Below are 24,805 nucleotides of genomic sequence, written 5' to 3' on the forward strand. Positions count from 1 at the left end.
ACTCCACAATTACTGAAATGTTGTCGAAATTTTCCTTAAAGATTCTCCGAACTGCCGGCTCCGTGGTGCCTGCCTCTTACCCGAAGGCCCCGGGTTCGATTTTTACCTGAACCTGAGGGCTGGTTCGAGGTCCACTCATACTACGTGATTAGAATTGAGGAGCTATCTGACGGTGAGATAGCGGCCCCGGTCTAGAAAGCCAAGAATAACGGCCGAGAGGATTCGTCGTGCTGACCACACGACACCCCGTAATCTGCAGGCCTTCGGGCTGAGCAGCGGTCGCTTGGTAGGCCAAGGCCCTTCAAGGGCTGTAGTGCCATGGGGTTATTCTCCCAACTAGCATCACCAAAGTTAGGCCAAAAACAAAACGGAAGAAAGCCGTGTCATTGTTGGTAGCTGAGGTCAACTTCACAGAGCTAAATATAGATAGCCTAAATACACATCCGAAGAAGAAACTGAAACCTGCAATTATGCGTAATCTAAAGTATATTTTCATGTCGAATTCCTGTACTCAACATAATGATCAAAACCTTAGTTATACCGTAATAGGCAACCCACAAACTGTGTTCGAGAGTCAACAGAAGGCAACATGGGATGACATGCAAAAGCTAAAAGAAACGATGTCTTAAAAAATCTTCGTCTACATTCGTTTATGTTAATGTACGAGTAAGGGTGAATGTAACTAAAGAAATCGCACAGAATTGGACTAGTATTTGCTTAATTCCGACAACATTGACCAATAATAAAACCAATTAGTTCGACTGTGGCTGTAACAGAATGAAATAATATTTAAAGCAGTAACTATGCAGAACTTATGAATTTGATGCGACAAAGCAAACTCATGGTCTCTTTGCACACCTACAACGCATGATCTGCATATAAGTTTTGTTAATTAAAAAAATAAACCCCCCACTCATCACTAAAAGACGGAATAGGTGTTTTTCGTTAAGTGATCTATTCACTAGCATGGGCAGAATCGCACAGTTAGCAAGAAATATTCTGTCCAATTCATCTCTAGGATGATTCCTTCGCTATGTCTACAAGGGAAACAAAGATGATACATTTAGTCCTACATCAGCGGTAACAGCCTAGTATAAGTGATTCTCAACATAAAGACAAAATGAAGGACAAAACAAACATCAATATAATTCAGATCGCCTTCCAGTCTACCGGATTAAGATGGCATCCAGATGTTTCTGAGCTCGATTTCCCGGCGCGTCTTACATATTCTGACATGAAGATCTAGTGCAGTTCAACAAGCGCCGTAAGGGCTACGACTCACGAAACAGGCTACAGATGCTATGTCGGAAAAAAATAACTGAGACTAACCGTTACGTTGGTCAAATGACATCCTACTGTCCATCAGGAGGTCGGGTAAGGGATATGGATCTAGATTAAGTATATTCTGTATACTACCGCATACTGTTTTCAGATTTCCAGCCGCCATCGCCGAGAAATTGAGCCGTGGACCTTTATAATGATGCTGGCACGAGTCCAGGAATACCACGCGTACCCTTCCGACCAACAAGCAGGAGACGACAAGCTTAGCACGCAACTCACGTTATATTTAGTAAACACTTCTAGTTTACTAATCAATTAACTCAGACAGCCATTAAAACAGATACTCAAGGTGTTTTCCCAATACCTGGCTTTACTAACAAAAGGACCAGGATAAATTAGACCTCACAATTCCACTCTGTAAATACTGCTTTCTTTATCAACGAATCTTCATGTCAGCTATTTACCACTCCCAGCGGCATGAAAAGTCAGTGGCCACCATGGAACTCCACTGATTTGTAATAGGCTCTGCGCTTTCATCTTTCTTTCTCGGTCTCCATTATCCAACTTTTGTTCCTTTCCGACTGAACAACTGATAGGTGGAGAAGCTACATGTAAGACGGTCTTTGTTAGCGTCGCGAATCTTCGAACAGTGCAGTTGTTAGCCCTTTAACAGAGCGTGAATTAATAGGCTAGGCAACGATGATAGCACTCTCATTCCTCTGGGTAAAGTGGTTATTGCTTTAAGAGGAAGTACAACTAGGCAACCATCCTCTCTGGATGAGGTACGAATACCGAAATTCACTTATTGACTCCATTGTGCACGAGTATGATACGGCCACGAACGATCAGTCCTCCTTCCCACTTTGCCTTGTCAAGTGCGCGTACGCTCAATTTGATTTTAGTTTCATACATAGGGTTGGGGTCAGGAAAAGTAATCGGACGTAGAACTGGACAAATACACACCCAGTGCCGATCTCAATCAATTAGGAAAAGACCAAGAAGAACGAATCTGTTTCACTTCCGCTGTTTTAAGCAGTCTTTCTCTACAATAGGCCCAACGACAAGTTTTAAATGCGATGTGCGTTTTCCAAGGATAGTCATTTTAACCGTACGATTACAAGTATATAAGACAGGTAAATTGCATCCAAGGAATATTCTATGTCAAAGATGCATAGTATAATTTCCTCAAATTTCGCTGGTTGCCAAGTGACAAACCCTAAACCTAGGTTCGCGTTCCCTCCTGACCCGAAATGAAAATAATCACCTAATTTGTTTCATTATTACTCAGAGATACTTCACGATAATATACGTTACTGGAAATCAGCACAGTTTATTATGTTATGATTCCACATTAAATCAACTTACAGCAGTATTCAAAACGTTGGTAATCTGTAATTTAAGAAAGTATATTCTTCAAAGAAATGTATAACGATAATATTCTTGCCTACTTGAAAATAATACAAATCGCACTCTCACTATCCGTATGGCATGTCCTAGCACATCTTCAAGCATACTCAAGTCCCAACGATGTAACAATTCGTAGGTACACTTTGGTACAAAACATGACGACCTCGCTCCACACCACTTCTCTCTATTGGTAGCCCGGTGTCTACTAGCAGCTTATAGCATTCACTACATCTGCCATACCTGCCAACTTTTGAAAAGGGCTATCAGTAAAACTCACGCGCGACGAAAAATCTAACGATTTTCGACATACCCCGGCTTGACGAAAATATTAATACTTCTGAGCTACAAAATGCAATAATTCGTGCTTTAAACAGAATATTTCAATGAAATCAAATCTACTTAAATCACAGGCCAATGATTTGTAGATGAAAATAACAATCAAGAAGATTAATCAGGTGGCAAATGCAACCTAAGACGGCAATACCTGGTTGAACTTCCTTCAGAACTGCTGAAACCCCATTTTTTTTTGTCCTATCATAACAGGAGCATTGTCGGAGCAGAAAGCCACACAGTTTTTAATTGGTATGTTATGAGAATTCAGCTGTAATAACATCAGGTTACCTACGTTTCGCACTGTTGAGTCCCCCTCTAACGCTGGTATGGATAGCACAGTGCTCACTACTTTTTCCCGCGGAATATCGTAGAATGCAACAACAATAGGATATAACTTGGCATTCGTATCATTGCTTCCATCTGTTGCCAAAGAAAAGGGTCCATTCTGAAGGCATTTAACAACTTTAGATAATGCATTTTTTGCCAGTTTATTTACAATGCATGCCGTTTTTGTGCGACCACAACTGCATTTCTTTGTAACATCTGATGTGGGAACCATCTTAAATAAAGCACCAGCATGATCAGCCGCATTTAAATGCACATTGTGTTCCAACAAAAAGGAAGTAAACACTCAGCCCTAATTACGTCACTGTCAACGTTTCCAGACTTGGAATAAAAGGTGTTGATTTTATTATTGTCTTCCTTCGATTTAACGTAACTTACGTATTTACCGCACTTCACATGATTACTTAAGTCGTTTCTTCCACCATGTGCAATATTAATATCACACCCACATACCGTACAAAAGGCAAATTTTTCTCCCTTTCTTCACTTTAGTATGCACGGAAAATCAACAGAATATGATTCTTTAAATGTCTGGCCGAGAACAAAATGTCTATCCATTCAAACATCGAAAGGAACCAGGATCACTGAACGTCACATAAAATTATAACAAACACTCAAGGCAGTCAAACACTTCCTTAAAACATGGCAGAACACAACAAGCCTTAAAAGATTAAATGAACACGACGCCAACCTCGTGAATGAAGAATGTGCACATGGTAAAAAACATACGCACGTGGAACGAATGTAATTGTTGTTCTTTGTCATTTAAGGGGCTTCGCTAATAGCGGTATACCCAGTCATCGGAACGAGTGTAATTAGTCCTAGGAATACAGAAAACTGCGAAGCATGAAGTTATAACACAAAACCTCGAACCCCTCATCAAAATATGTCATAACCTCAAAAGGCCACCAAAGAACAACAATCACGTGGTCAAATAATACAGGTTAAATAACAAGCGAACGGAGCATCATAATAGTTTGTATAAAAAATGATTAAGAAAAGGGAAAGAGCAGCCTACAATTCCCAGAAATTTGACTTCACAATCCAACGAACGGAGCGGAACAAAGAATTTGCGGAGCAGAGCCTGTCGACACCTAAGATTCACACGGAAGTACTGTTATCCCGGCTTTGAATTCAATTCCAACAACGACACAAACATCACACGATTAAAAATACCAATCATATCAAAGAATGAAAAAATGAATCGTCGTATGGCTTTCAGTGCCGGGATATCCCAGGAAGGGTTCGACTCGCCAGGTGCAGGTCTTTCTATTTGACTCCCGTAGGCGACCTGCGCGTCGTGATGAGGATGAAATGATGATTAAGACAACACATACACCCAGCCCCCGTGCCAATGGAATTAACCAATTAAGGTTAAAATCCCCGACCCCGCCGGGAATCGAACCCGAGACCCTCTGAACCGAAGGCCAGTACGCTGACCGTTCAGCCAACGAGTCGGACATATCAAAGGATGAGTTATCGACTATCGTGGACTTGCCTTCGACCAAGACAGACTACGATATATTGTAGTCGGTCTTGCCAAGACCAAGCGTGCTTCGACCCACGCAAACAATCGATTGTACGGAAGTGGAGCGATTATCTAATGTTAACGTTTCAAATTTTTGTCCGCGAAGTCGTAAAATGACACCGTCCATCCGTAAAACCGTAAAATGCTGCAATTTCCGTAAATTTTACGTACAAACCGTAAAAGTTGGCAGGTATGGTCTACTATAGCCCGAGTTGCCAAATCGTCCACTGCACTCGACACAACGAAAGGGTAAAGACTGAAGAGAGTGTGGAAGAAAAGGGTTTGACAACCTCTCCACACCAAACAAGGATCACTTTGAACTCGTTAACTCAGCAGGGTGCAGAGTATGATTGACTGCTGGCTTCCAGCTCAGATAGCCGAGCCGCAGGTTCAACGATATCGGATGGGCATCTGTCTACAGACCAGACTAACAAAAGGTTCATCGAAAGGGGGGGGGGGGGGGTAGCAGCCTTTCGGAAATTGCAAAGGCGGCAGTCTGGATGGTTGAATGATATGGCATTGTAATAATATTTAACAAGGCGCAGCTATGCTGATACTGCCACACGGCTGAAAGCAACGGGAAACTACAGCCGTAACTAACTTCCGAGGACATGCAGCTCTCTATGTTTGAATGATTTACTGATAATGGCTTCCTCCCAGGTAAAATTTCAGGAAGTAAAATACTCCGTCATTCGGATCTCCGGTTGGGGACTGCACGAGAGGGGAAGATGCATACTGATATTCTGCGAGTCGGAGCGTAAAAGGTTAGAAGCATGAATCATTGTGGTGGGTTGAAAATCTGAAAAGGGAAGTGGATAAACAAGAGTTAGGCGTAGCTGTTATAAGTGAAGTACTGTACGTTGGCAGGAAGTGTAGGATTTTTGGTCAGGTGACTACAGAATTAACACAAAATCAAACTGGAGAAATACAGGAGTCGGTTTAATGATGAATAAGAAAATAGGGCAGCAGGTAAGCTACTATGACCAGCATACTGAAAGGATTATTGTTGTGAAGATAGATACCAAGCCAATGCCCACCACAATATTGCTGCTCTATATGCCTACTAGTTCAGCGGATGATGAAGAAATCGAAAGCATATATGAAAAGATAGAAAATGTAATACAATATGTAAACTATGACGAGAATCTAATCGTGATGGGGGAATGGAATGCAGTGGCAGGTCGGGGAAGAGAAGTTAATGCAGTAGGAGAATTTAAACTGGGACAAAGGAATGAAAAAAGAAGTCTACTGGTTGAATTCAGCACCGATCATAATTTACTCCTTGCTAATACTTGGTTCAAACAACACAAACGATGGTTGTATACATGGACGAGACTTTGAGACACCGGAAGGTATCAAATATACTTAATTATGATTAGCCAAAGGGTCAGAAAACCAGGTGTTGAATTGCAGGACTTTCCCAGGAGCAGGCGTGGACAATAACCAGTTTGTTAGTCATGAAATGCCATACAAAGCTGAAGAAATTGAAGAAAGAAAGGAAAGCAAGGAGAGGGATCTAGGCGAGTTGAGAAAAGTGTGTTAGAGATTGTTTAAAGGAACAAGTTGTTTAAGGACTAAATGAAAGCACAACAGATGAGAAAGGCTGTAAAGAGAGACAAGATGAAATAAGAACCACTGCATAACGCGAGAGACCTAACTGACGAACGGCGAAAGTACTGTATATGCAAAATGAAAAAAAAATGAGGAGGGCAGAAAAGAATACAGGTGATAAAATATTTTTTTTTTTTTGCTATTTGCTTTACGTCGCACCGACACAGATATGTCTTACGGCGACGATGGGGTAGGAAAGGTCTAGGAATTGGAAGGAAGCGGCCGTGGCCTTAATTAAGGTACAGCCCCGGCATTTGCCTGGTGTGAAAATGGGAAACCACGGAAAACCATCTTCAGGGCTGCCGACAGTGGGGCTCGAACCCACTATCTCCCGATTACTGGATACTGGCCGCACTGCAGCTATCAAGCTCAGTGGTAAAAGAATTAAGTAGACAGAAAGTGCAAGACAGCTAAGAAAGGAAGACTGCAGGAGAAGTGCCATATGGTCGTATGAACGGTAGATGTTGCATACCGGAAAACCAAGGAAACCTTTGGAGAAAGAAAAAACTGGGTGTATGAATATTAATATTTCAGATAGAAAACCACTTCCAGGGAAAGAAGATAAGGTAGAAAGATGGCAGGAACATATGCAACAGTTGTACCAAGGGACAGAATGAGATGATAAGGTCATGGAACAGGAAGAGGCTCTTTTTGCTGATGAAATGGGAAACTCAATTTCGAGGTCAGAAATCAACGAGTTTCGAGAGACCTGAGTAGAAACAAGGCACCTAGAACTGATGATATACTCTCAGAATTACTGTCTGCCTAAGGAGAAAGCAGCATGGCGAGGTTATTCCATTTAGTGTGTAATATGTATGATACAGGAAAAGTGCCATCCGATTTTAGACAGAATGCTGTTATACTCATTCCCAAGAAAGCAGGTGCTGACAAGTGTGAAAACTACTGCACCATTAGCTTAGTATCTCCTGCCAGCAAAATTTTAACATGTATTATTTACAGAAGAATGAAAAGACAAGTAAAAGCTGAACTGGGAGTAGATCAGTTTGGCTTCAGAAGAAATGAAGGAACACGTGAAACAAACCTGACTTTACGCCTGATCTTAGAGGATCAAATTAAGGACAAGCCCACGTACCTGGCGTTCGTAGATCTAGAAAAGGTATTTGATAATGTTGAAGGTGATCGGGATAAGGTATCGAAAAAGAATTATTTACAAATTATACAAAAATCAGCCTGCAGTGATAAAAATCATGGATTATGAAAACGCAGCAATCTATAAAGAAGTGAGACAAGGCTGCAGTTTGTTCCCTCTCATTTTGAATCTTTATATTGAAGAGGCGATAAAGGAAATCAGAGAGCGATTTGGAAAAGGAATCACAAATCCAGGAAGAGGAAATCAAAACTCAGATTTGCCGATATTATTTTATCTGAGTCTACAGAAGATCTGGAGAAATTGCCGACAGGTATGGATACACTCTCGGAAAAGGAGTACACGATGAATACTGTTACTTGGGTACCAACGCGGGCAGAAGTGCAGAGTAGCACAAGAAGGAAAGCCCTTTCTTCAGGACAGAAATTAGCTCATTTCGAAGATTTATATAGGAATAATTAGAAAGTTTTGGAAGACTTTCGTCTGGAGCGTGGCAATGTGTGAAAGTGAAACATAGACGGTAACTTGCTGAGAGAGAAAGAGAATAGAAGCTTTTGAAATGTGGTGTTTCAGAAGAATGCTCAAGGTGAGACGGGTAGATCGAATCCCGAATGAGAAATACCGAATCGAATCGGTAAGAGGAGATCGATTTGGCTAAATTTCACCAGAAGAGAAAGACTGATAGGACACATCTTAAAGACACCCAGGGAAGTGCAGGCGGTAAGGACGATAAGGAAGACCAAGGTATGAATATGAGAAACAGATTAGAGCAGAAGTAGGAATTACATACGCACAGGATAGGGTGGCATACAGAGCTGCATCAAACCATTCTATGAACTGAGGACCCAAACAACAACAACAGACAAACCATCACAACAGAAATATGAAGAACAATGTTAATTACATATTACTCAATTTTTTCTGAATATAAAAGTTCTTGTTCTACAAGGAAGTATGGAGTAGATGCGAAAAAAAAGAGTCGAAAACCGAAGTCTTCGAACAAATTGCAAAGATCAAAAAAATTTATCAGTATATGGTAAGAGGACATGCACACCTGACATGAATCTAATTATGAGAACTGATAAAACGCAAATGCACGTTCTAAATTACACAAGAGACTGAAGCAGAAATATCAATCGAAACCGACTTTCAACCTATTAGGTCGTGTTGCGTACATTTAGTACGCGTTGAAGAAATGTTAAGTACAGAATAAAAATGGCCAACCGGACACCAGTGGGATCCGAACCCACAACCTCCCGATTTTGCGTCGGTTGCTCTACCAATTGAGCTATGGTGGCCTAGGCCATCTTTGTTTTGTTGGAAAGGATCTGAGCTACAGGTCTGGTACTACTACCTTCACACTGTAGAGTGCGTTTTTAAGTTGTCCGTTGAGGGCCAAGTCAATGAATATTGAATTTTCACGACCGCATTGTAATCGAAACCGACTTTCAACCTATTAGGTCGTGTTACGTACATTTAGTACGTGTTGAAGAGATGTTAAGTACAGAACAAAAATGGCCAACCAGACACCAGTGGGATCCGAACCCACAACCTCCCGATTTCGCGTCGGTTGCTCTACCAATTGAGCGATGGTGGCCTAGGCCATCTTTGTTCTGTTGGAAAGGATCTGAACTACAGGTCTGGTACTATGCGAAATCGGGAGGTTGTGGGTTCGGATCTCACTTGGTGTCTGGTTGGCCATTTTTGTTCTGTACAAATCTCTTCAACACGTACTAAATGTACGTAACACGACCTAATAGGTTGAAAGTCTGTTTCGATTACAATGCGGTCCTGAAAATTCAATATTCATAGAAATATCAATGATTCTCAAGAAATGTTATTGACATGAAAAAGCTCGGATATGTTCGTTTTTAATATACATATCGAAGAAATTCTTGTCACCTGCACAGCAAAATAAAAGGAACGCGTCTATTTTATACCTTCCTTACTTCCAATAGCAACATCATGAGTATGAATTCAAAGCGGAGTTAACCAGCGTGACAGACAGTCTCTGGCGGTAGCCGCTATTCACCAGGGAATCCTTTAGAAACCGTTAAAACGTGAGACTGCAATATCCTCAAGTTAAATGCATACCCACTGATGTTAGCCTACACCAGACTGCAAACCGCCGCCGTTTTAATTCAGACACGCGTACGAAATCATTGGATAGTTTCATGTTAAAAAATACATATTTATAAAAATATTCACATCGAAGTTAACATCTATACCATTTAAGCCTCCTGCGTTTTCAATGACCCACACCAATTCTCTTTTCTCCACCATCATCTTCAACGCAAAATTTCAACTACATCCACAGCTCCATGCAAGGGCATAAGATCCAGAAACGGGTTTTGGTGAATAATGAACACCTTGGGAAAACGGACAGTGGTAAATTGCGCTGAAAAGTACGAAGCGGAGAATTACTTAACGATGTACTGTATACTGCACTGGGAAGGGGAGAGTCCAAAACGTAGGTCCAAGGAAACATGCTGATAATTTTCAGCGGACTGTACATTTGCATCACACTTTCGCAACACAACAGCTTGTATTTTCAGTATCATAAAAATATTTAACATTGCCCATATTTAACACTTACAAAAAATTCTTCAAAAAATTCACGCCCTCTTGTCTTTATGTTATTTAAAAAAAGAATACAACGTGCTTTCAACACGTGTAAAGTGATCACTTTGGCGCGGTTCGTGGAAAATTATTTGATTAAGAAAGGTTTTATTTTGTCTTTGTTTAAGATGTGTGCGGATTATTGATGCTGTTTATTTTGTCATAGATCTCAGTCTGATAAGACTCAACTCTCCCACGAAAACATATTATGCAGATGGGTGAGATATTAAAGCTCGCAATGAAGTACCAATGAAAGAATTCTCTCGCATTCGTAGTTCGCCCAGTTGAAGCTGATATGGCTGCCCAACGTACTGGGAGGAAAAGGGACAAACAAATTTAGTTTAACAGAACATCTACATACGTAAGAAAGCAACACACCTGTCCGTCTGAGCGTGATCTTTGAAATGCCTCAACAGCTTTTCAATTTTTACAGATACATATATTGGACGAGATTTAAGATAACCTCAACAATACAAAGTAAAATAATGAAGCAAATTAGAAAAAAAAAAAAAAAAAAAAAAAAGAACTGGAAGACGATAAGACGAAGCACTGCAGCCACTCCGCCCGGCCATCGAGTCAGCACATTAACGACAGGAGAAGATTATCATGTAAACTCTGCAAAAGAGTACGAAGGAAGAGTTTATCAATATGCCAAAGCGTAAAAAATGAGAAGTATGAAAACAAAACGGTTTAAAAGTAAATTCAACAACAGCTTGGCCAGAAACATGCTTTTGAATTTAAAATAGTTTGTAATTATATTGAGAAGTCTTAACATTTTGCTTTTACAGTGCTCAATTTCATTACGATTTTTATTTTAGAATTTGTTTGGCGTCGCATACACACACACACACACACACACACACCCCTTATGGCGACGATAGGACAGGTGTGAGGTGTGAAAATGGAAAACCATCCTCAGGGCTGCCGACAGTGGTGTTCGAACCCACTACCTCCCGAATGCAAGCTGACAGCTACGTTCCCCAAACCAAGCGGCCACTCGCTCGGCGATAATACGATTCCATATTATGTACGTCATGGTACCACAAGCATGTTTACAGTATGCACTACAGGCCAATTTCTGAGACACAGTGGCCCTAAAACCAAATCAGGTTCGATATTTGTCCAGTGTATTGAGAAGTTTCATCTTCAATTAGAAAACCCGGTCGCATTTTCAGCAGATCATGACAAATTAATCTTGGTAGAAGTAACAGTGCAACACATGCAGGATAAAAATAGTGCTCCAGTGAAAGCAAACCACGGCACAATGTTCATGTTATCCGTAACGCATGAAAATATGTAAATGATGTTTTGCACGAGGATACTAAAATAGCAATTCTTAAGTCTCACAGCCATTTTTCTTGATCAGTTGCGGGAAAAGCACAATTGATATGGCTCTTTCATATTTGCTTTCACACATACTTGAACTGCTTAAACACGTTCGTGTAAGATCTTTACAGAAAACTGAAGTCATATTTCACTCCAGACTGCGTGCATCCCCAGATGTAATGAAATATAAGATCCTCCTTGAAACAATCTATTCACGACTAGCAGTGACTCTAGAGAACGCCTTCGCTAGTTTGAGTCAGCGGAAGGATGTTCTGTAGTCTTCTTAATGATCCTCAAGTTAATAGGAAATTAAGAGCTAGAACTAAAACAAAAAGAACTGAGTCGTTGCCCCCGACGCCTACTTGCCGAGTTCGAATGGAATTATATTACAGTCTAAACAACACTTGCCAGAACTTCATTTGGCAGGCCTTGGAATACAGTTACACTAGGGATGCAGTAAACAAGAAAAATCGACAAACAGATTTTAAATAATTTACACTCAGGTTATCATTTAAAACGCCAGAATATTTATTGTCAACGTATTTTACAACGATATAAAGATGAAATGCATTTTTTTTTATATAAGGAAGGTAAGCGACTTAATACACACAAGTCCAACAATTACGGAATAGCGTGGATTAGAGGGGAGCGCGCACCGATTAAAATACCTTAAGTCCGAATTCCGGCGATAATAGCGGTTATGTGTGTATGTTGGGTATTCAGCCCGAAGGCTGGTTTGATCCTCCACAGCTCTGCCAAGATCTCTCATAGATAGCCTATGTATCACTGAAGAGGTATACTAGGGAAATGAGGAGTGAGGTAGTTTCGCGTTGCTTTCCTCATCGGGCCAGAAGTTATTACATATCAGTATGCCAAGCCCACTGAAATGCATGCATCAACCGACCCTATGAGCGATATTTCCACACCATTCACAACAGGGACTGGATGCATAAGGAATGGTATTCCTAGCATCGCTCATACATCCGTCACTTTCAAATTGTCAAAGCCAAGGGTGAGACAGAAAGGTCAATGAAAGTAACAAAATTTATTCTAGCCCGTACATAGTGCACTGTAAACACTACAACTCGCCAGCAAAGGCATAATAGCGATTATACCGAAGTCATTTTAATATTCGCTACACTCAAATGCTGGAATAAAACTATGTTTATGTTTTCCTGCTCCCCTGTGTCCGAATAATTATAACAAACACTACAAAAATGAGATTACACATAGACAATAAGATGTGATTGTGTCCACGCTGTCCTCCACTTCTACATGAAGCAACTATACACAATGCTATCTCATGCAATGAATCAAAATCCATAGGCTCCTTCCCGTCATTCGACCGGGTCAGGAAAAGAATGAAGCTTCCATGTGGCGGCGAGGACCGGAATCGTGCCGAAGCCTGTCGCACTCCTCTCGGGCAATGACTAACGACTGACAGATGAAATGAAATCGGAGTGTGTGGCTGGAATGAAAGATGACCAGAATACTGACTGACAACCAAACTCAAAAGGATGTTTGATATTGCACTAAGTCCTTATCTTCTCAAATAATTCACATTTAAGAACTATTTTTGTATAAACTGATAAATTCGTCTGCTTTGTTACACTTTCTATCAAAGAAAATTAGAAGAATTCTTGTTGTTTTTATTGCAGAAATATAAATATGCAGTAGTGGAAATTATAAAGATAGTATAAAGGCACGTGGTTTTATGTGGTGGGGGGGGGGACGTTTATTTACTGATTTAATATTGCACGCATTTGTTTCCGTACAGTTTACAAATCAAAGCATAGAAAATACATTATCGCTTTACGTATAGCATTTTTACTTAAAATAATAATACATATCTTATACCTATGTGGAAATTGATATAAAGGCACTTTTGTATTGTTGTTAGAATAAACTACGGTAAACAGTAAACATATCAGAACAACGACCTAGTATTTAGCGGAACCTCCACTGTTCTCAATAACTGAAAATCCTCTCGGGTATTGATTGTATAAGAGCAGTGATCACTTCTGAGATTGAGGTTCACTCCAATCGAATTACAGTTTTCAGCTCAGCCATAGTCGCAAACTGCTGTCTATTGTGATAGACACGTCTTACTTTTTTTTTTTTTTTTTTTTTTTTTTGCTAGTTGGTTTACGTCGCACCGACACAGATAGGTCTTATGGCGACGATGGGACAGGGAAGGGCTGGAAGTGGGAAGGAAGCGGCCGTGGCCTTAATTAAGGTACAGCCCCAGCATTTGCCTGGTGTGAAAATGGGAAACCGACACGTCTTACTAGGATGTCCCACATTCGAATTTAAATCTGGACTTCTTGATGGCCAGCTCATAAGCGCAACTCCTTTATCTTGAAACCACTTCTTTGTCTTGGCAGACCAGTGAATCCCAGCGTTATCTTGTTGCAAAATTAAATTATCATAGTCAAATTCCTCATACATACGAACCAATTCAAATTCCAGCATTTCTGTATAATCATCAGATGTCATTTCGGGGTGCAGCCATGCTATTTTAGAAGTACCTTTAACTCAGAATGCTGCCCAGATCATTACGCTGCCACCGCCAAAATTTCTACTCATCCGAACTTGTTCTTTAAGGGGATCATGCCAATAATACTGAAAACCATCTGGACAATCCAAATAAAACTTCTCCTTATCACCGAATATTACCTTATTCCATTCTAAGATCCGTGACATACGTTCTTCAGAAAACTTCTATCTAGCCTCCATAGAGCATTGTTTAAAGGTGGCTTACGAAGCCGTTTCTTGAATGCAAGATTCTCGCCTTCAGCCAAGATTTGTCTAACGCGTCTAGGAGTGGCTGGTAATTGCAAATCAGCTACGATTTGAGAGAAACTCAAGCTGTTGACTTTTGCTTTACTGAGAATCAGACGCTTATCCGATGCTGACAATTTTCTTGTCCGAACATATTTGCCATTTCGTCCGTACTGTGCACCCATTTCGACAAAATTATCAATAACGCAAATTGAAAGCCCTAATTTCTTAGCAATTTGGCGATTAGACAGGCCCAGTTCTTTGTAAGCCTTAATACTTGCTTGCTCTTCGCCGGGAGAGGCTTTCTACGTGACATTATTACAACTGCTGTAAGTGTGAACTGTACGGAGTTTGCAGACACCTCCACGCTATAACTGTTTACATTTATCACTGATGCAAGTCAAACAGCGGACCTGCCTTTATACCAGCTTCCACCCCTACGAACGTCGTTCTTTTATTCGTAACCAGTAATGATAGACTTAAAATTATAATGTATTTTGTATTCTTGGATTATATATATACCGGATATACGAACATTGGATTAAAACGGCGAAATATGAAATATTTATTTTCCATAATAATATATATATATATATAATAAGAGTTTTGTCTGTACATTGCTCAGAATTAAAAAAAGAATGGTATTCCTATATCGGTCGTGTCCACACTAACCAGGAAATGCACTTTTTAATTTCCCGGAATTTCTGTCTGTATCTACACTCATCACGAGAAATAGACTTGAGGGAATTTAATGAAAATCGGTATGTAAAGTCGGGGAATAAGTCGCTACAATCTAGGATTTTAATAATGTTATTCACGCTGAGTGAAATGGTAGTATAGGGGAAGGCCTAAAATGTGATTTTCAAATATGTGTTATTAGTGGCCTTACCGATAAATACTACACAACTGAAGTGATACAGAATTAACTTTTCGACCATTTCCGTCATACATTTTTAACGTACCGGCTATGATAACAGAGATATTCATGAACGTGTGTTGTCAGTCCATAGCAACACCGAGCCATGAAAAAAAATGGGCGAACACAATTTAAAGGAAATTGGTATATGAAGTCGGGTAATAAGGAACTACAGTCTACACTACAAATAATGTTATCCACTGGTTAAAATGGTTGTTTAGTGGGAGACGTCTAAAATTTTAATTTTCAATTACCTATGTTATTGGTCCTATCGAAAAGTACTACATAAGTCATAGAGAATACAATTTCCGACCATTTATGTCTTATTCTGTTTTACCGTACAGACTATAAGACTGGTGGTGGTGGTGATTACTGTTTGAAGAGTAATCTAGGCAACCATCCTCTATATAACACTAATCAGAGAGGAAAAGTGGAAGGGGTCTGACACTTCGAAAGAAAGAAGGACTCGCTTTACATTTGATGCCCTAATATCACAGAGTCGGAAGAAAACTAAATGTAAAGGCCTACAATATCGAAAGCACATAATATTGGTCAAGAATAATATTAAATTGACCATTGTTTGTTATGATGTGCTTTGTGTCTTCTACTGCCTCTCATCCCCGATAGATAGAGCTACTGCTGCGTAACGAGTGTACCCCCTGCTTGAATATCGGCGGAAAGTAGCTGGGGAGTTAGATAACTCCCTTCTCTAACATGACATTCCTCTGATTCATAAATTTGCTCCTCTGATTCATAAATTTGCTGGTAACTAATGGTACGTAACACACCGTTTCATCATTGTATTCTAGCTATTCGATCCCTAAGCTGAGGCTCTGATTGTAATGAACAGTGTGCACACTTAACGAAATAATGGGAGAGGAGTGCTCAGGGCTGTCTGCGGCCTGGTAATTTAAGCTCTGGAACTTTGGACTGTTAGATCAACAGTTAGATCGTTAAAAGTGAGAAAATGTGCGGTTTTTCATTTGATCAAGTATTTATATGGCAGCACTGCTTTTAATCGCGACCTTCCTACTGACGCCATTGTTATGACCTTTGTTGACTTCAGCTGGGAAAACCACAGACGGTTTTCTGAGGGTGTAAAAAGGCGATGGACAGTGAGCGTCAGCCATTACAACGAAAAATGCCCAACTCGATTCTGACTGGCAGCAGACAAGTGGGCCTACAATCATAATGAAAACTCCCCAACTTGATTGTGACTGACAGTAGGAAACAGTCTTCATAAAGACGTATGATGACTCCCCGTCGCGTTTCTGGGGTAACGTTAAGAGCTATGCAATTTAATGCAATCTTACTCACAACGTGTACACTACTTACGAGAATTCTGTATACAGTGTGGAATTCCGTAGTGAAGCACAAGTACATCAGCTAGTGTGTGCTAAACCCAGAAAAAAAAAAAAAAAAAAAAAAAAAAACGTCAAATGACTTAGATAAGTCGGGCGGTAAAAAAATCCTATACCGAAGTATTATAATAATAATAATAATAATAATAATAATAATAATAATAATGAAAATGAAAACCTACAACCTGTTTTCTAGTCACTGACCAGGTCAGGGATGTAATGAATGAAACGTATATAGGCTGTTATTACAATGGGGTCGCCACTCCCAAGGTGATTTATTAATGAGTGATGCATGCTATGAAATGATAATGGAGAGTGTTGCTGGAATGAAAGATGACAGGGAAAACCGGAGTACCCGGAGAAAAACCTGTCCCGCCTCCGCTTTGTCCAGCACAAATCTCACATGGAGTCACCGGGATTTGAACCACGGTATCCAGCGGTGAGAGGCCGACGCGCTGCCGTCTGAGCCACGGAGGCTCTAATAATAATTGTACCGGGCGGTACACCTCCACGTCGCTAATTCAAACTTTGCGCCAGTTGAAACTCCCCTACTGGAGGAAGTCTGAACTTTATCTAAGGGGTTAATTTTCAAGTTTCTCAGAAGATGTCACTGCTTGGAAATTTTGAAGTTTCTGAACTGGGTCGTTTTCGATGTATTTTGTTTTGCCTGTAGTAAGAAGTGTGAACTTTCTCTTCTTGAGGACACTACTGAAGAACTACAATGGTGCACCCTAGTGCGAAGTGAAAGAACTGTTTTTTGGAGAAAATTTGAATTCATAAGTTTGTTCTTTGTTAAATTTCTTGCAGTCATGGTTTAAGTTGGCAATATTAACCCTTTCTTTCCCCTTGTTTTGAGTTTAGCCAATCCCGAATTTCTTTAGTTAATTTATGACCAATAAGGTGTATCTTCCCCAAAGGGGATATGTTGCTTAACCCTAGCCAATGAAATGATTGTGGGCGGGTGTTCTCATTCCTGAAACGGCTCGAACTTTCCGCGAGAGTATATAAACTGCTGATTTTCGGGTCGCCGCGCCACTCCAGTAACATCTTTTGGTGTGTAAAGTACGTAGCAGGGGGCGGGAAGCGCCTCTTTCTTCGGGCAGCAGTTCAACAACAAGGTAATGGCCGTTTAATAACTTCTTTTCTTGCTAGCTCAGCAGTTTAACTCTCGGGGCAGGTCCGATGCTTTTCCACCATGTAACCTTTCCCTAAAATGTAGTGATGGGCTAGCGACGGAATCGAGTAATGTGCTCTTAGAATCGGTATTACTCGACTCCAGACTCGAGTCCAAGCATACTGGTGTCGCTATCTGTGGACATGCCTTAGAACTAAAATATACTGTACTGGAGTGCACGGCATTCAGGGTCACCCACAGAATATTTTTGTGGTGTGGAGTGCAATATGTTTTCTGCTGATGATTGATGTTATTCAGTCATCGGTCGTCAATAATTCGATTGTTATGATTATTATTATCATCATCATCATAGGCACTAAAGGTTGTGACTTACTAACAAACTGTCAGCTGTTTAGCTAGAACAGAATGACGTTCTGTCCGCTGATTTGCTGCGTGAACGTACGTCACATTCTGGACGCCTCATCTTAATACCCGACATTATATCTGTCGAAAGTAAGATGTACATATAAACTGCTGTAATTCACCTGTTCCCCCGGACGATTGTAGGCTTTGGCACGGTTAGCAATAGGCTATGGTTACAATAAATCTGTCATACTACCGATCATATTAGCACATCTACGCCCGTGTATATGCATAATGGCTACATGAGATATAATTTACCAGTAGCGAAGCAATACAATGTGTGCAGAAATACCGTCTATAGTCTACAAATAGCACATGTTACCGGGCGAGTTGGCCGTGCGCGTAGAGGCGCGCGGCTGTGAGCTTGCATCCGGGAGATAGTAGGTTCGAATCCCACTATCGGCAGCCCTGAAGATGGTTTTCCGTGGTTTCCCATTTTCACACCAGGCAAATGCTGGGGCTGTACCTTAATTAAGGCCACGGCCGCTTCCTTCCAACTCCTAGGCCTTTCCTATCCCATCGTCGCCATAAGACCTATCTGTGTCGGTGCGACGTAAACCCCTAGCAAAAAAAAAAAATAGCACATGTTTAAAATACACTAATTACAACATACATACCGTGACAGGGATTTGAAATAATAATAATAATAATAATGTTATAACTTTTGCGTCCAAGTACGTACATTTGTATGGTTTTCGGGGATGCCGAGGTACCGCATTTAGTCCCCCGGGAGATTTTTTACGTCCCAATAATTCTACCGACACTAGGTTGACGTATTTGAGCACCTTCGAATACTACCGGAATAAACCAGTATCGAACCGGCCAAGTTGGGCTATGAAGGCCAGATAAGCTATATTATCAATATTAGAATAGATGGCATATTCAGTGAAGTGTGTGCGAGACGCCGTAAACGGATATTTTCATACCTTATTATGCGTATTAAGTGGCATTATTATCGTTCTCAAGTAATTATCAAATTTAGGTTATTCCTTTTCCGCATTCATTCAGTTTTTTCATATCGTACCGCGCTGTCGCAATCCCATAAACCCTCAGCGACCGCTTGTACGCATGCTTCATCCATCTACGAGCCGGCGAGTGAGCGAACGTGTGACGTCATGCTATCATCGAGCCTTCGCAAGCGAAGCGAGTCCGAGCCTGGACTCGAAAGAATCGAGTACCGCGATTCCAGGCATCACTCGCGCACATCACTACTAAAATGTAAATACTCTTTTAGTATCTATTCTCTCTTAAGCTGCATATTGGGATAGAGAGTGCTTAACCCTCTCGAGCTCCCACTCATATTGCATTGAGGTGAACCTATTTTTTTTTCTCAACCGTTTCTTCCTTAACGTAATGTAAATTGTTTCATTCTAAAGTCACCTCTTTAGTATGGGATTAGCCCTTGCATTAGCGGCCTAGAGCCAGATTAGGTTTTAAACAAAATGTATTAGGAGTGCAGATCGCCTCCTCTCAAATTAGTATTTTAGAGGCCATGTAATTAACCTTTTCTCACTTAATAGGCCTCAGTAGGTTGGGTATTTTACCCCTGTGTGTATGTCCTTAGAGGACAACTTGAAGGTGGAGTTTGGTGTGGCCTTTTATAGGCTTGAACGTTGAGAGCGGTTTGCTCTTTTTGAAATTTGGTTCTGCGTGCCTCGAGGAGGCTTTACTGTGTAATTTGGAGCAAGTGCTCCTGGACATGAATGGGGTTTTTTGCCCCTCTGTTGAAACTTGTTTTGGGGTAAAGCTGGGCTAATTGCTCAAGAATTGTGAGTTCGGGGCTCGAAGCCCAAATCCTGTAAATACTGTAATTGTACTTTTGTTGCTTTGCTACTCTGTACCTGCCATGCTTGTTATTTCTTGATTTTGCAAAGAAAATATAACCTTGTTAAATTTTAAATTAACTTTAATTTCGTAGCCTGAGACCTGTTCACCCCGCACCTTCTTTCACCTCTGCTGTACCACAGATACCTCGGAACAATAATAATAATAATAATAACAATAATAATAATAATAATAATAATAAAAATTTGTTTTGCGCTCCACTAACTAGATTTAACGGTTTTTGGAGACGTCGAGGTGCCGGAACTTTGCCTCGCAGGAGTTTTTACGTACCAGTAAATCCCGAATTTTAGCATCTTCATATAGCATCGGACTGGACCGGGAGCGAACCCGCCAACTTTAGTTCAGAAGGTCAGCGCTTTACCATCTGAGCTATTCAGCCCGGCGGTACTGAAGTAAATAGGTGGTAGATTTCCTCTGAATGTGAATGGGCGATGCTGACTACTGACTGGATAGAGAACGTGTAACGTCCTTTCATCAGGCCAAAAATCGCAATTACTCGATTCCACGTAACTTCACCCAGAAATAATTAACACAGTTTAAAAAAAGATAACTTGCAAATTCCTTATGTTACGAGACCTTTAAAACAAAAAAGAAACAGAAAATGTACACTCCTTTTCTGTATCAAAACAAGCCACTCCAATTATGGACATTCTGACCGAAACATGAATGAGCTAAGCTACGACAAATGTTGGAAATATGAACCAGTGTGGTTGGCTCACTACAAAGTGTACCGCTACGCGTTGTAATGATGACCACATAGCGGAAACGTGAGAACAGGTGTGTGTGAGAGAGAAAGAGTTCCTTTCAAGAAAACGTAAGGCTTCTAATTGGTAAGGCGGAAGACCACATTATAATGATACTTTTATATGAAGAGCTCCACACAGGACGAGGATAAGAAACATATGTACAACCACACATGGTCAAAACTGTGACCACACGACTTGAGTTCCGGCAGCAACAAGGAGCTCTAACATACCTGTAAGGACTTAAGAAATCACAACAGCTCAGCGAGTTGAGAAATTAAGCACGGACACAAACACACACTGTAGTTACACAAGTCAGTAAAACCTAACCCAGATAACAGAAAAAAATCAATTCAACACCAATGATAAAATGTGACGTACGCTAATCTCACATGAAATACTCGGGAAAAAAAAAAAAAGGTGGTGACGTTGGAAGACATAGCAATAACGTAGAAATTCGATCTCACTGAGAACAACAGTGCACTTCTCCTTCAAAATGAACTCCAACAAGAGGAAAGGTTACCATCGATTCGAATGAACCCTTAATTAGGTGCCATTTCTCAACACAAATAACTACTATAATCTAGGCCATTAATAATTTTATTAATGCTCGAGTGAAATGGTAGTTATGGGGAAGGCCTAAAATGTAATCCTCAAATATTGATGTTATTAGTGGCCTATCGATAAATATTACATAAAGTTATATAGTATTAAATTTCGGATCATTTATGTCTTACACATTTTTTAATTTAGGGTACGGCTATGATAACAGAGATATTCATGAATTCGTATTTTTGTTGCCAAGTCCATATCAATGCCAAGCCATGAGATAATAGGTAAACAGAATTTAATGAAAATCAGTATGCAGAGTTGGAGAACAAGGAACTACAGTCAAGGGTATAAATAATTTTATTCACCCTGGATGAAATGGTAGTTTAGGGGAAGGCGCCTAAAATTTTAATTTTTAAATACCTATGTTATTGGTCCTATAAAAAGTACTACATAACAAAAGTTATACAGAATACAATTTCCTATTGTTTATGTTTTATTCAGTTTTACCGTACCGACTATGATAAGTGTTATTTCAGAGACGGGAGGAAACTAAATCTGAAAGCCTACGATATCGAAAACTCATAAAACTGATCAACAATAACATTACACTGACCAATATTTGTTGTGATGTTCTTTATCTCTCCTGCTGTCACTCTTCTCCGATAGATGGGGTTACTGCTGTGAACCGAGTATAACAGCCTGCCTGAATATTGGCGGGAAGTAGCTGGGAAGTTAGATAACTTTCAGTTAGGCCCCTTAAAACAACAAGCAACAAGATAACTTTCTTCTTTAACATGCCATTTCTCCGGTTCATTCATTTTCTGATATTACCGATACGTAACGCACTGCTTCATCATAGTGTTCCAGCTATTCTATCCCTACTCCGAGGCACTGATTGGAATGAGCAGCGTGCACATTTAACGGAATGATAGCATAGATTGGCAGCGTAGTACATTTCGTTAAAAGTGAGAAAATGTGTGGTTTTTCATTTAATCGCAACATTCCCACTCACGTCATTATAATGACCTGTGTTGATTTCAGCTGGGAAAACCAGCCTTTCTGAGGTTGTAAAAAGGCAGGTGGAGAGTGTCTTCCATTATAATGAAAATTCTCCAACTTGACTGGGAGTGATGGTAGGCAAGAGGGCCTACCATTACAATGAAAATTCCCAAACCCAGTCTTCACATGAGGAAAGACGTATGGCGACTTCCCCATCGCGTTTCTGGGGTACCATTAAGAGCTATACAATTTAATAAAATCTTGCTTGCGACGTGTACACTACCTAACCTAGAAGTCCGTAGCGAAGCACTGGTACATCAGCTAGTAATTTATACTATTGTACTGTACATATCTGGGTTATAATAATCACGTTAGGCATTTCGAGTATTTGTTAAAATCATATAGGATGAAGACTCCTCTTCCAAAACAGTTTCCTTCTACTTTAAAAAAATAAGGTAATGGCGGTTTCAATCTTTCAAACAACGCTTCTAACCAATCCGTTGCCCATTTCATGGCCAAACTTGCTCTTTCCCTGCGTAACTTAACTTTAAAGACGATGTATTTTTTCAAAGCTCTCATTCCACCATGAGTATTGCTTTAAAACCATCTCTTTCCCTACATGAATTATTTTCAGAACTTCTTCCATCCATAAGCAAGATTACTATTATTTGTTGTTTTGGTTCCAATATTCTCTCCATCCTTTAAATTTCAAATTTTCTGCAGCAAAAAGACTCATTCTCAAGAAAACTGATTCTACAAAAAAGTGTGATTAAGAGGGAAGCAAAATACAAATCAGATCTAGAAGCATTCAAATCAGTCATGAAGAGAAGGAAAACAATATCTCAGGAGACGAGAGACACAATCAAATCAAGTTTCCGTAAAGAAAGAAAATCTTTCAGCTGCGGATGCTCTACTGACGAAACACTTCGGGTCCGAGTGGAGAAATATGAATGATTTTTCATTCTATAAAAATGCTATGGAGGGTAATTCAGACTCAAATGAAGATCACAAGAAATTACATCATCCCACTGAAGAGGACAATGATCTGAGAATTTGAATGTTGCGTTAATTTCGATTTATGGTTTCTTTTTTCTTTTGCTAGTGGCTTTACGTCGCACCGACAGAGATAGGTCTTATGGCGACGATGGGATAGGAAAGGGCTAGGAGTGGGAAGGAAGCCATCGTGGCCTTCATTAAGGTACAGCGAAATAAACATATGACTGAAGGGCTTAAGGCATTTCCAATCCCCAATTTCAATAAATGAATAAATAATTTGCCTGGTGTGAAAATGGGAAACCACGGAAAACCATAAAAAGGAAAAATATACAGTATGCTGTTACTAAAAAACGCGTGCTATAGTCGCCTCTTACGACAGGCAGGGGAAACCCTGGGTGTTATTACATCGCCTTCACCCACAGAGGGATACTCCTCGAGACAATCGATTGCCTGGGCAATTGTGAGGGCAACCGCCTAGACAACTGGACCGAAATGTTCATACGTAGACAATAATTGTAAGCCAATCAACTGTGTTCTGACAATTGTCTCATCAACTGGCATCGTGTAAACTTGGCATAATGGCATGTCAAAGCCGATGTAGATAGGAACTGATCGCTACGCGGGGTTGCGGACTTCAGGGCCTCCCCCGAAACAAAACACAAAAAAGCGTACTCTTTCACTTACTCGCAGGTTATTGCGGTTACTGGTTGATGTTATTCTACCGCTGTCGCCCGCAGAAGTTACGTGATCGAGAACTGAGCGAAATAAACATGTGACTGAAGGGCTTAAGGCATTTCCATTCCCCAATTTCAATAAATGAATAAATAAAAATCCTGGAAACATGAAAGAGACATGCAAATCTTGCTTGAGAGCAATAATTATGAAAATCTGGGTAGTTTCATCTAGTAAAACGAAATGGCGTATGGCTTTTAGTGCCGGGAGTGTTCGAGAACAAGTTCGGCTCGTCAGATGCAGGTGATTTGATTTGACGCTCATAGGCGACCTGCGCGTCGTGATGAGGATGAAATGATTATGAAGAGGGCGCATACAAGCAGCCCCTGCGCCAGCGAAATTAACCAATTATGGTTAAAATTCCCGACCCTGTCGGGAATCGAACCCGGGACCCCTGTGACCAAAGGCCAGCACGCTAACCATATACCCATAGAGGCGCACGTTTCATCTAGTGATGATAGCCTCTTACTGTCTCTATGCTAGAAAAAACAAAATTGAGTAATTTCTTCTTTGCAAACTTTAGTATCATTCTATCACCATGTAAAAAAAAAGTCAATGATTAAGGATTGCATTCTGTGAGGTAATTGTAATTTTACTGATTACTTTTTGAAAAGTAATTAGTAACTGTAATTGAGTCCGTTTCTGTGGTGTAGTGGTTAGTGTAATTAACTGCCACCCCCGGAGGCCCGGGTTAGATTCCCGGCTCTGCCACGAAATCTGAAAAGTGATACGAGGGCTGGAACGGGGTCCACTCAAACTCGGGAGGTCAAGTGAGTAGAGGGGGG

At 40.4% G+C, this 24,805-nt stretch overlaps 1 protein-coding gene and 1 non-coding gene across 2 annotated transcripts in view; both read right to left on the reverse strand.

The window, feature by feature from the left end:
* The window catches only part of LOC136874690 (cilia- and flagella-associated protein 410), a 366,316-nt gene that overhangs the window by 330,550 nt on the left and 10,961 nt on the right, over positions 1 to 24,805 (reverse strand). The gene's annotated exons all lie outside the window — the stretch shown is intronic.
* TRNAL-CAA (transfer RNA leucine (anticodon CAA)) lies at positions 8,839 to 8,912 on the reverse strand. Its single transcript has one exon. It is a non-coding gene; the product is annotated as a tRNA-Leu (tRNA).

Source organism: Anabrus simplex, chromosome 5 (genome assembly GCF_040414725.1).
Source record: "Anabrus simplex isolate iqAnaSimp1 chromosome 5, ASM4041472v1, whole genome shotgun sequence".
Taxonomy (NCBI): Eukaryota; Metazoa; Arthropoda; class Insecta; order Orthoptera; family Tettigoniidae; genus Anabrus; species Anabrus simplex.